The sequence below is a fragment of the Haliotis rufescens genome, unplaced genomic scaffold (genome assembly GCF_023055435.1).
Source record: "Haliotis rufescens isolate VD_foot unplaced genomic scaffold, xgHalRufe1.0.p SCAF_4, whole genome shotgun sequence".
NCBI classification, from domain to species: Eukaryota; Metazoa; Mollusca; class Gastropoda; order Lepetellida; family Haliotidae; genus Haliotis; species Haliotis rufescens.
This window is the reverse complement of record NW_025964112.1, coordinates 19,285,154-19,296,144: the sequence shown is the minus strand read 5'-3', so window position 1 is coordinate 19,296,144 and position 10,991 is coordinate 19,285,154. Positions and strand designations below refer to the sequence as shown.

The 10,991-nt window shown below is 41.3% G+C and overlaps 1 protein-coding gene across 21 annotated transcripts in view; it reads right to left on the bottom strand.

The window, feature by feature from the left end:
* The window catches only part of LOC124132118, a 239,477-nt gene that overhangs the window by 224,058 nt on the left and 4,428 nt on the right, over nucleotides 1-10,991 (bottom strand). The gene's annotated exons all lie outside the window — the stretch shown is intronic.

Sequence of the window (10,991 nt, the reverse complement as noted above, 5' to 3'; positions counted from 1 at the left end):
GACTGCCATAAGTGGCTATTTTTTATACTAAATGATTCCAGTTTGTGAAGTTTGTTTCGACTTCCCCCTATATAAACATCAAAGTTTATTGAACTCGGGCCCTCGTCACAACCCAGTTTCTTGGCGAACTAATCATTTTGTCACCTACAGTCTGCTGCGGAGGCGATACAAAATGTGATACCCCTACACCAACAAACATTTTTAATACAGCTTCTGTCAACGTCATGTGGGCGATCAGAAGCCCATCGGGAACACAAAGCAGTCTCTTTGATGAAGAATCTGATAAAATAGTTTGGGTCGACTCCGGATGTTATTATCATACCGATGAAGATTCATGTAGATGTGTTGGTTGCTTCTGCAATGTGACCTATACACGTTGACAGAAAGTAAACACTTTCCCTGTATACTTTCACATATAATTCCCGATCTTCCATTCATCTATTATTTCTTTTATTATATATCAACATTTATTGCAGTCTTATAAAGTATTTTCACGTATTTAAATAATGAATACTTCACGACTTCGGCCATGACGGACAAGTCCATTTTATGAACAGGGGGGTTATGTTTGTTATATCCCAGGTATTCTCAGTTTTCACGTCGAACACGTGTACCTTTTTCCCAGTACCGATTGTCATATATTTTGAATGATAGCGTTTGTCCTATGTGTTCATCTGCGTTGCCCAGCTACACCTATGAGAAACAACTCACTGGACACTTCCCTCTCGAAAACACCGTCGTCCAATTTACGACGCCATCCAGTTGCGAGAGCATGTTCGAATCTCCAGAAATGACGTCATGATAGAACAAAGTTTTATCGTGAAATAAAAATACTTCATTGTTCTTTGCGATATATTGCGCAGCTATCTTACATATATACACAGAACATTGATAGAAACAAGATACCACCGATACCTAAAGTTAATACAAAAACCGGTGCTTAACATTTTTCCAGATGCATATCTGAGGGAATAAAGGTGTCTTGTTAAGATAAGACAACGTTACACTGTTGTATTTGTACAGCCCAGTGTCGACATCAGTTGTCAGTACACTGAAATGCCAAAATACAAAAGATTTCATTTTATTGTTTGTTGTTTCATGCCACAATCAGCAATATTCGAACTCCTATCATGGCTGCCGGTAAAAAAATCCACTCTGGTCCAGACAAACCTGTGATTTATTTCATGACCAACGTACCACGCCATCAGGGTACGTTAACATGCAATCAATAAAAAAGTAGGGAATTATGACATACATGTTAATACCAATATTAGAACAAAGATAAGAGTTGACGACAAACACCAAAATAAAGAACGTTTTTGTCTGTAAAAATTAACACCAAAACACATCTTATAGTTTGCGCCATACATGTGGTATTGTGCCATTCCTGATTTTCACACTCTCAAGAAGGGTCGATTAATCTCTGAGGACCGTAATTTCTGTCAATCTTACTGATTCTGCTTAATATCATGCAGTTGTGATTTCCTTGATTTCGTTCACCCCTGTTAGAATGGGTCTTTAGCAACCCATGCTTGTAAGAGGCGACTATGCTTGTCGTAAGATGCGACTAACGGGATCGTGTGGTCAGGCTCGGTGACTTGGTTAATGTTTGCGTAGATCGATGCTCATGATGTCAATCACTGGATTGTCTGGTCCAGGCTCGAAAAGGTACAGACTGCTGTCATATAGCTGGAACATGTCTGCGTGCGGCGTTAAACAACAAAGAAACAAAGAAACAAAATGATTTTATGAGGCGTCTGCAAAAACGCGCTGAGCGTCTACGGGCTATTGACTTACTGGAAACTGGCAGAAGTCAGAGTGCAGTGGTCAATACCTTTCATGGTTCACTGTCTGTGATTAGCAGACTATGGAATAGGTTCCAACAAACCCAAGAATAATGACGCTCGGCCCCGTTTAGGACGTCCTAAGTCAACGACAAGAGTAAAGCATCCGAAACCAGAACTCGAGCTCGAACGGCGAATTAAACTGCTGCAAACTTTTACTTTTTATTTATTTCCCAATTCGTTCATTATCATCATACAACTATTACCAGAAACTTATATCTTGGAGTTTTGGAAATTGTAAATTATTTTCCGAGTATCCTCTACCTTTTTTGAAGAGTATATTTGTGTAGCACGGTCAAAGTTGCTTGGTTCGTCAGCTTATTTGGATGTGCTGGTTGTTCAATACTTGAACAGTAATATTTCTTTACGTTCAGAGAAGTTCTCTGATATGGGATTTTCTATCCAATCAAATATTGTTCAAAACGTTAACAGTTACGTTTCTTAACCTTCTTCTTGAAGTTGTTTATTTTATAATTCCAAATCCGTCATAGAAAGAGCATAGATAGTGGCATTTGGCTCCGGTTGGACGACTGGCTGAACTCAGAAATTACAAGGCTTTCGCCTCAATTACGTTAAAGTTGAAAGTTGAAACAAACGTTTTGTAACAAAAAAATTTAAAAAAATCTTCTCTACATAATCATGCCCGCGCATTCCCGGGAATAATGCAGCTGAAGAGAGATCACCTTGGCGGAAACCTTTCGTAACAGTATACATTCTACAAGTCGCATAAATGTCACAGATGCTTACAAAAAAAACAACAACAACACTGATACCAAGGACCTATATCCCTTGTGACAATTCAAATAAAGTCAAAGACCATCATTGTGAAACCGCGGATATAATTTTCACGTATCCCTTTAGTGCATTTTAGAGACGACATTTGATTTGCAAATCTGGTAATAGCCGCGGTACTTTCTGATTATCTGGATCAGCACCCTGGTATATTTGAAGAAGAGCAAACTGTACATTTGACCTATCACCCGTGTGGATCTCAAGACGGGTTAACATATCGTTGTAAGTCTGTTGAAACCCGAGATCACGTGAACTATTGAAAGAGTGTTTTTGTTCCTAAAATGAACAAGGTTAGTGACCGCGTTCACAGCGAGGCTCAAATCCCGACACACAGGTGGCGCTTCATTCATCTCGAGCCACGTGACAGATGTAGGGCATGAATGGACCACGTATCGATGTGCTATTACTTTAATTAGAAACATGAGCTGAATAGACCATGAGGTGATCGCATTGCTGACTCTATCAAAGCCTTACAATGGACGAAATATGTTTTGTTTTGTTTGTTGTTTAACGCCGCACTCAGCAATATGCCAGGTAAATGACGGCGGTCTGTAAATAATCGAGTCTGGATCATCCAATCCAGTGATTGCTATCATGAGCATCGATCCTCGCAATTTGGATTCGATAGCTTGCACTTACCAAGTCAGATAGCCTTACCACCCGATCCAGTTAGTCGCCTCTTGCGATTTGCATGGGTTGCTGAAGACTTATTCTGACCCTGATCTTCACAGGTCAGACGGAATATGTAGGCATGAAAGTATTAATAGAATTGTCAAATGTTTGATATGTGCTAATGGCTGACATATACACATGGATGATTTGTATGAATGGATGACAGTGGCGGATTAAATTTCACGTGTAATAAATGGCAGTTTAGATATCTTAAACACTCTGTTTCCTTTTGAAAATGAAACAAAAGCAAACCCACCAGTATCTCTAGTGACGTCATGGTAAGGTGTAAAAGCTGATAATTTTATCTCATGTGGTTTCTATATATTGACACAAAGTGAAAACACATATTTGATTTGCATAATTTGGCGTGGCGTGGCGTGGCGTGGCGTGGCGTGGTGTGGAGGTAGTGTGGATTGTTGATATGGGATGATGGTATGGGTGGTGGTATGGTATTTATGGGTGGTGGTGGTGTGTGGTGATGGTGTGGGGTGGGGCCGTGTGGTGACGATGTGGGGTGGTGGTGCGGTTGTGGTGGGTTAGTGTTGTGATAGTGTTGCATGATGGTGGTATTATTGAGTGGAGATATCGGGCGGCGGCGGTGGTGGTGATGGTGAAAGAGTGGGCCACTATTCGTCTGTCAATGAAATTGTATACCCAAAATAATACATAAATTGTTTCTAAACCATGACCCACCTTTAGGCGTTCCATACGTAGAGCAAAGGCTCAGGTCCAGTACGGCACATATATAATAAACACGATAAAAGCGTTCATTAGAACAGACACCCGGTGCAACCAGTCATTTGAACATAATTACACTCTGAATGGCATTAGGGCGGTCGGGTAGCCTAGTGGTTAAAGCGTTCGCTCGTCACGCCGAAGACCCGGGTTCGATTCCCGACATGGGTACAATGTGTGAAGCCCATTTCTGGTGTCCCCCGCCGCGATATTGCTGGAATATTGCTAAAAGCGGCGTAAAACCATACTCACTAACTCACTCACTCACTCCCATTAAGGTCTTCCCTCGATGAAATAAAAGGGTGTGTGTTTTTTTTACATTCTGGTCACATAAGATTCACTCCAAAGTCAATAGTTCCAATACGTAATGGGGCGGTCGGGTAGCCTAGTGGTTAAAGCGTTCGCTCGTCACGCCGAAGACCCGGGTTCGATTCCCGACATGGGTACAATGTGTGAAGCCCATTTCTGGTGTCCCCCGCCGTGATATTGCTGGAATATTGCTAAAAGCGGCGTAAAACCATACTCACTCACTCACTCACTCCAATACGTAATATGTTTCGAAAAGAAATGTACCCATCTTTTGGTTAATTACTGAGATCGCAGACAGCTTTTCTAATCTGAATAATATTCGTGTCAAATCTACATGATTGTACACTTAATATGCTCCGCCACATGAGACCGGAAGGACGAGTTCGTAAGTAACGGACAAAATAGTTTGCAAACAACCTCTGTATCAAGCGCAGCCGACCTTACAACCCCGTAGGGAGCTATGTTAACATCTCAACCCCTTGTTTGATGTACGACGTTGTTGTATGATGCTGTTGGCAAACTCTACCGACAAGTAGACGGCATCTGCGACCTTTGACCAGGATGACCCAGTTACAGACATCAAAGTCAACCTAAAAGAGACGTGATTCGGGATCGGTCTCCAAAAACTTAAAGTATTTCTAGAGCTACATACACCTGGCTTTTGCACCATCTCACCTGACTACATCATCAAAATCATGAAATCGTAAAAAGTCACATTTCATCATTGTACCTGTTTTTTTTATTCAATGCTAAAATACTAAATCCTTATTTTATGTGAGCATAGATGATTTCATTTACCTTAATCGTGATTTTTTCCCCGATAATGAAATACTCTGAAAATCTGAAACGTCTGATAACTGTGGTGGCGCATTGGTTCTGATAATTGTGATACGATAGCTCTGATACCATGACGACTGTGATAACCGATAACCATGGAACTCATGTACATTAATCCTTTTAATATATATGTATACTCCTGTTGTCACTTGCATGATTCTCTCTTACCACCCCAAGCGTGTGACTGAATTTTATTCCGAAAACCTATGTAAGGCCTGTTTATATAGACGCTTTCTTACCTTCGCTATGATCTTTATAAATGGATGGATGAAAAGGTGAGAAAATAAATGTAAAGACGTACGCATCATTCACATACAAGTTTCCATTATTATCCTTTGATTTCAGCAGACAGTAGTCCAGTATATAACCTGAGGCATTAACAGGCGATAAAGCTTTAACATTAATGGCGCTAGGATCAGATATGAACAACGGGAGCCTGGTCTATAGATTAAGTCAGTAAAGCGTGTCTAGATCCTCACACTGAAACTGCAGAAAACACATCCACTCCTGTCGTCTGACTCAACGAATCGAATCGAAAATGGCTGATGACCTCGATAACAAGGTCATCTGTGTAACAAGGCCGATAACTCTCAACAATAGATCAAATCGATGATTTGTTGTCATGATAAACGACATATAAAAACTCACCTTGACATCAAGTTATGGATGCATAATTTGCAATGTTTGGTGACTCGCTCTCACCTTAAAAAGATGCTGATCGTTTGGAAGATAGAATGTATAGTTGTGAGTTATTTGGAGGATGTTTAGTTGGTAAGCACTGTGGCACCTGAAGTTCATCACAACTCAACCACAACAACTACCATACACCAAGTTACAAGACTTTTTTAACGTTGCCTCATTGATTTATTTATGTTGTGAATTAAGATTAATGCCACTTGTAAGCAATATTTCAACGGGGGTACCACGGTCCACTTCATACTTATATAGGATCGAACCTTGGACGTCCACTTTACCCGTTGGCAACCAAATCACCTCAAAAACGAAAGGATCTTAACCACAATGCGTACATGTGTACCTGAATATGCACGCAAGCACTGTCTAAAGAACCAGCTGTCGAACCATGGAGTGATGTATGTTAGCAGATGCACGCTGTATGCACAGACAACTAATAAACCATTCCAGCGGTGTTTCCATGTTGATGTGACAAGGTCAGTCTATTCGTGGAGGTCAACAGACGACCATGCATCATTCCTGAGTTCAAAGAGAGGCCAAGCCGTTACAAAAATACGTGTCATGCCAATCGGACTGCACATGCATGCCAAATGGCTGTTTCGAAGAGGAAAAATCTAACCATGCCTGAAACATTTCTCAGTAACGTAGAACAACATGTGGAAGTAGACCAGAAATCAACACAGGTGATATGAAACAGTATCTCAATCATATGTGGCCATAAAAATGACAGGACTTTTGAAGCAGGTTGGGATCTCTCAACACAAGGCATACCTGCAAGCGTTTTAAAAGCGTATCTCTATATCCGATACTCCCTCAGTGGGATCTCACTGGGTGGGGATACCAGACATTAAGGGCAATCATATACCAACCTCCCATAAACCACAACTATAAATACATGAAATATGGTTGCCATTGAAAACTGCGTCGGTTTTGGTTATGTCCATAAACGGTGAGGTTGGGGTTTAACGTCGCGTCCAATATTATTGCACTTGTGTAGCGACGTACATGCACGTGTGTGTGTCTGCTTGTACTGGTCCGGACTGATGCCGATTTATAGTGCTAGCACACTGAGATACCATGTCGCAGTTTAACACGAATACCCCACTCAGACACAGTATACTGACTTCGAGTCGACCAGTCCTTGTTTTAGCCCCTTAAAGCCGAGCACCAGACAGGATAACAACAAGTTCCACCTTTAAACGTCTTTTGGTATGACGCGGCCGGGGATCGAAACCAGGACCTTCAGCTCTCGGGGCGGACGCTTTTCCACTAGACCACTGAGGCGGTCTCCATAATCGAATGTGTTGGATTCAAGAAGTATTATCCCCACTGCCTTATGAATCTGTATTACTCATATGTTCATTTAACATCCAAAACTGGCTCCCACATGAGATATCACAATGCTTTGCAGACCATTGTGACGTCATTTGTTACCATGACGTCATAATCAAATGACATCACTAATGGCTCTGCTTCTGATTTGATCTCCGTTGGTTTGTATCAAAGTGTAGTCCCAAATACATATTTAAACAAAATGCCGAATCCACTTACGCAAAAATTAAGCACCATGTTCATGGAAGTAAGACATTGTGCAAACAAATGTGCTTAAAGGGGATAGGAGGCTTCCTCAGTGAAAGCTTATAAGGGCAATTTTAGTCATATTTTATGTGAGATATATATCATAAACAATAAACTGGGTAGTTGTGTGCGTGTGATAATTCTTATCATCTATCATGTTTTGCTGTGTTGTAGGGTTGATGTGTGGGGGTTGTGATGGGTGGCTGGCCCGAGGGGTTGTGATGGGTGCTTGTTTCATGTTGTCGCGGGTGTGTGTGAGTGTTTGTGTGTGTGTGTGTGTGTGTGGGGGGGGGGGGGGGGGGGGGGGGGGGGGTCGTTGGGAGGGAGTGTGTGTATGCGGCGGTAGATTGTTACTTTGTTGGTGTCTTTGTGCGTGGTTGGTGCTTCTTTTTTGCTGAGACGGGGAGGGATGAGGATGCGAGTGAGGACGTGGTTGATGGGTGCGGATGAGGGAGTTGGTGTGGATGCGGGAACGGATACAGGTGAGGGTGTGTTTAAGAAATAGGGTGTGTGTGAGAGTGATTTGTGACGGTGAGGGTTCGAGCGAGGGTTCGGATGTGATTGAAGTGATGTCAATGAGGGTTTGGGTGTGTCTGAATGTGTGGGTGTGTTTGCGTGGTTTGCGTAAGCTGCTGTGAGTGAAGGTCTGGATGTGGGAATGGATGTGGTTGTGTGTATATAGGATGTTTGTATGGGGGATAATATTATGAATGTTATTTTCATAATTGCTATTAAATGTGGTGTGTACATATATAAAATAGTGTTTTTATGAGTCTTTTAGTGTCTCGTAGGCCATTTTGGCCGGCCGCTGAATTTTTACATTCTTGCCTTGTCATTTTATATGTACAGCGGGTGACACTATAATAAAATATTCTTCTTCTTCTTCTTCTTCTATCATATTATAAAGAGTGGCAAATGTAATATTGGACATACAATGACCATGTGAATGTACAATGTCAAAATTGTAATACCACAAAATATCCACAAAGAGGAAATATGTTTATTTTCATCTGAAGCAAATATCCACGTTTCGAAATCTTTGTCGAAACATTCAGGATATTTGCTTGTCTCGATCATGTGCATTCCCCCCTCGAAGACTCACGTAATCGTCTGGAATATTTCAGTAGGACAAACCACGCAAAGCCTCACCCGACGTAAATCATTTTAAATGTCGATGTGGACTGACTGGTGTTAATGATGATGAGAAACTCCGTTTAAAATCTCATTCGCAAGGAAATCTTTTGTGAAACCTCCGTGAGACTGTGTCACCCATGTTTGTTCAAGCCGGCTCAAATTTATTGCTTTTAATGTATTAGGACCCGCGAAGTTAAATGAAAAAAAGCAAATATTTGTATCCGAAAGTAAAAATGGAGGTTGTTTTCGTAGGAGAGCGCTCACAGCTGCGTGCAACGAGACCCGGATGTAACCGGAAAGCTCTTGTAAACGCAGAGTAATAGTTAACAGTGCATACACATCAAATCCTGCAGCGAAGTGAGGAAAAATGCGATTTCATCAAATGGAAATTGTCGAATTGCTGGAGTTTACCTATGAGCCATTATTTTGTTGACACGCGATTTCTGTTATGAATAATAGCTTTCATATTTGTATAAGGTATATCGGCTTAACCAACGAGTCGAGGTTGAGTTTTTTGTAATACTTTTTGATAACCTCTGCGCCAGCGTAACGTGTGATATCACGTACGCAGGTCAATTCTCGCGAGAGTTGTATCAGGACATTTCCGGTCGGGAAAGCATTGTTATCCACCTGGAAGCGGAACTCGGGACAAATAAGAATGGGTGTTTTTTTTATCCTTATTCGTTGTTTGGGAAAAATAAGATAAGGCGTTTGGATAAACCATTACAAGGGTAGTTTCAGTTATAATAAAAGGTTACCATCAGTTTCATATTAAACGGAGAATAATCCAGTACCAAGTTATTTTTAGTACACGAAGAAACACGAACTACAAACATGTTAAGCATTTTTTTTAGAAATTCATGGACAACATTTAGAAAATGATATGGGTTATAAATAAAAGGAAACAAAAAAGTTCATATCGCTGGTCGTCTAGTCACCATCTGTTATTCGTGAATTACTGGTAGGAAAACGTCCCGAACCGTTGTAAGGGAATAGTAAAGAAGTGGCCGTCAATTAGGTTTCATTTCTACAAAAGCATGATTTAGTGCTCACGATACATACATAAACTCTCAGAGAATTGGGCTGGAGAAAAAGTCTAAGCTGAATGCAGTCTCCGACTGGAGGCCGCCAGCCCGTGTCGTGACTCTGGGGACATTCTTGGAATGTCAGCCAACTGTTAAACCGTTTTTTGTGCTAAACTTGCAAATTTGTAAACGCATCAAGTCCACCAACGCAGTGAGCGGTCGACAGAAGCGGCGCGAGCCACGTCACGGCAGCTACACACCAATATCTGTTGTGCTCGTAGTTGTCAGGTGGTTGGTTGGTGTTCGTGGACTCGCACAAGCTCCTGTTCATGGTAGCGGGGTTGGTTGGGGCGCATAAGGGGAAATTTGTTCCCGTAGACTTCTGTGTATGCATCAAGTGCTTTGAATGATATGTTCAAGGAACAAGCGTGTCCCTCGTTTCTTTTACTCCAGCTCAAGACATGCAGTCAAGTGATGGACTCGTCCACACATCATCACAGCACAACTCCACAGCAATTCACGACAAGACAGGACTATACAGAGACCACATTACCATACAATGACCTGCTAATGATGATATATCACATTTATAGAACCATTAGAAGTGTTCGATAATCATTCAGCTCCTCGATTTTTCATAATTCATTTCAACTTTACTTCGCTGATATTTGATCTTGTCAGGGACACTGTTATTTCCAGAACCATTAGAAGTGTTCGATAATCATTCAGCTCCTCGATTTTTCATAATTCATTTCAACTTTACTTCGCAGATATTTGATCTTGTCAGGGACACTGTTATTTCCAGAAATGGTAGGACATATCCTCAGATTGCCAGCCACGTTAACTTTGCATTTGAGTTGACACAAAACCATAACTGACATATTTGTTACTTTTGCGACTGCCAAATTTTAAGTGAACACACATGTAGATAGTTTGACGAACAGAAATGGAATTTAAACGTCGACAAAACCAGATGCATATGGAGAAACATATTTGTACCCCTTGTTCGGCGTGAAAAACGCCAGAGTCGAGTGGGTTTTTATATGCATGAAAAACACCTGGTCCTGTGACACGGGAAACATCAAAATGTGATTAGACATCTGTTGATTTGACAACAGCCAGACTGCCGAGAAAACACTGGATAAGGTCGTTAAATCTGACGAAGCTGGATATGGTTCCTAATGTCCCAAGTTCACTAACCCTCTGCTTCCACGGATAACGAACGCTCCCCTTACAAAACATATTTAAATGGGAAACTGCTTTACGCTGGTAAAACCGCTGACTCGGCAGATGAGGACGTCATGTGATCGACACTTTTATTGAAAAATGCTGACGTTAAAAACGTAATTATGAAATATTCTTTGAGGACATT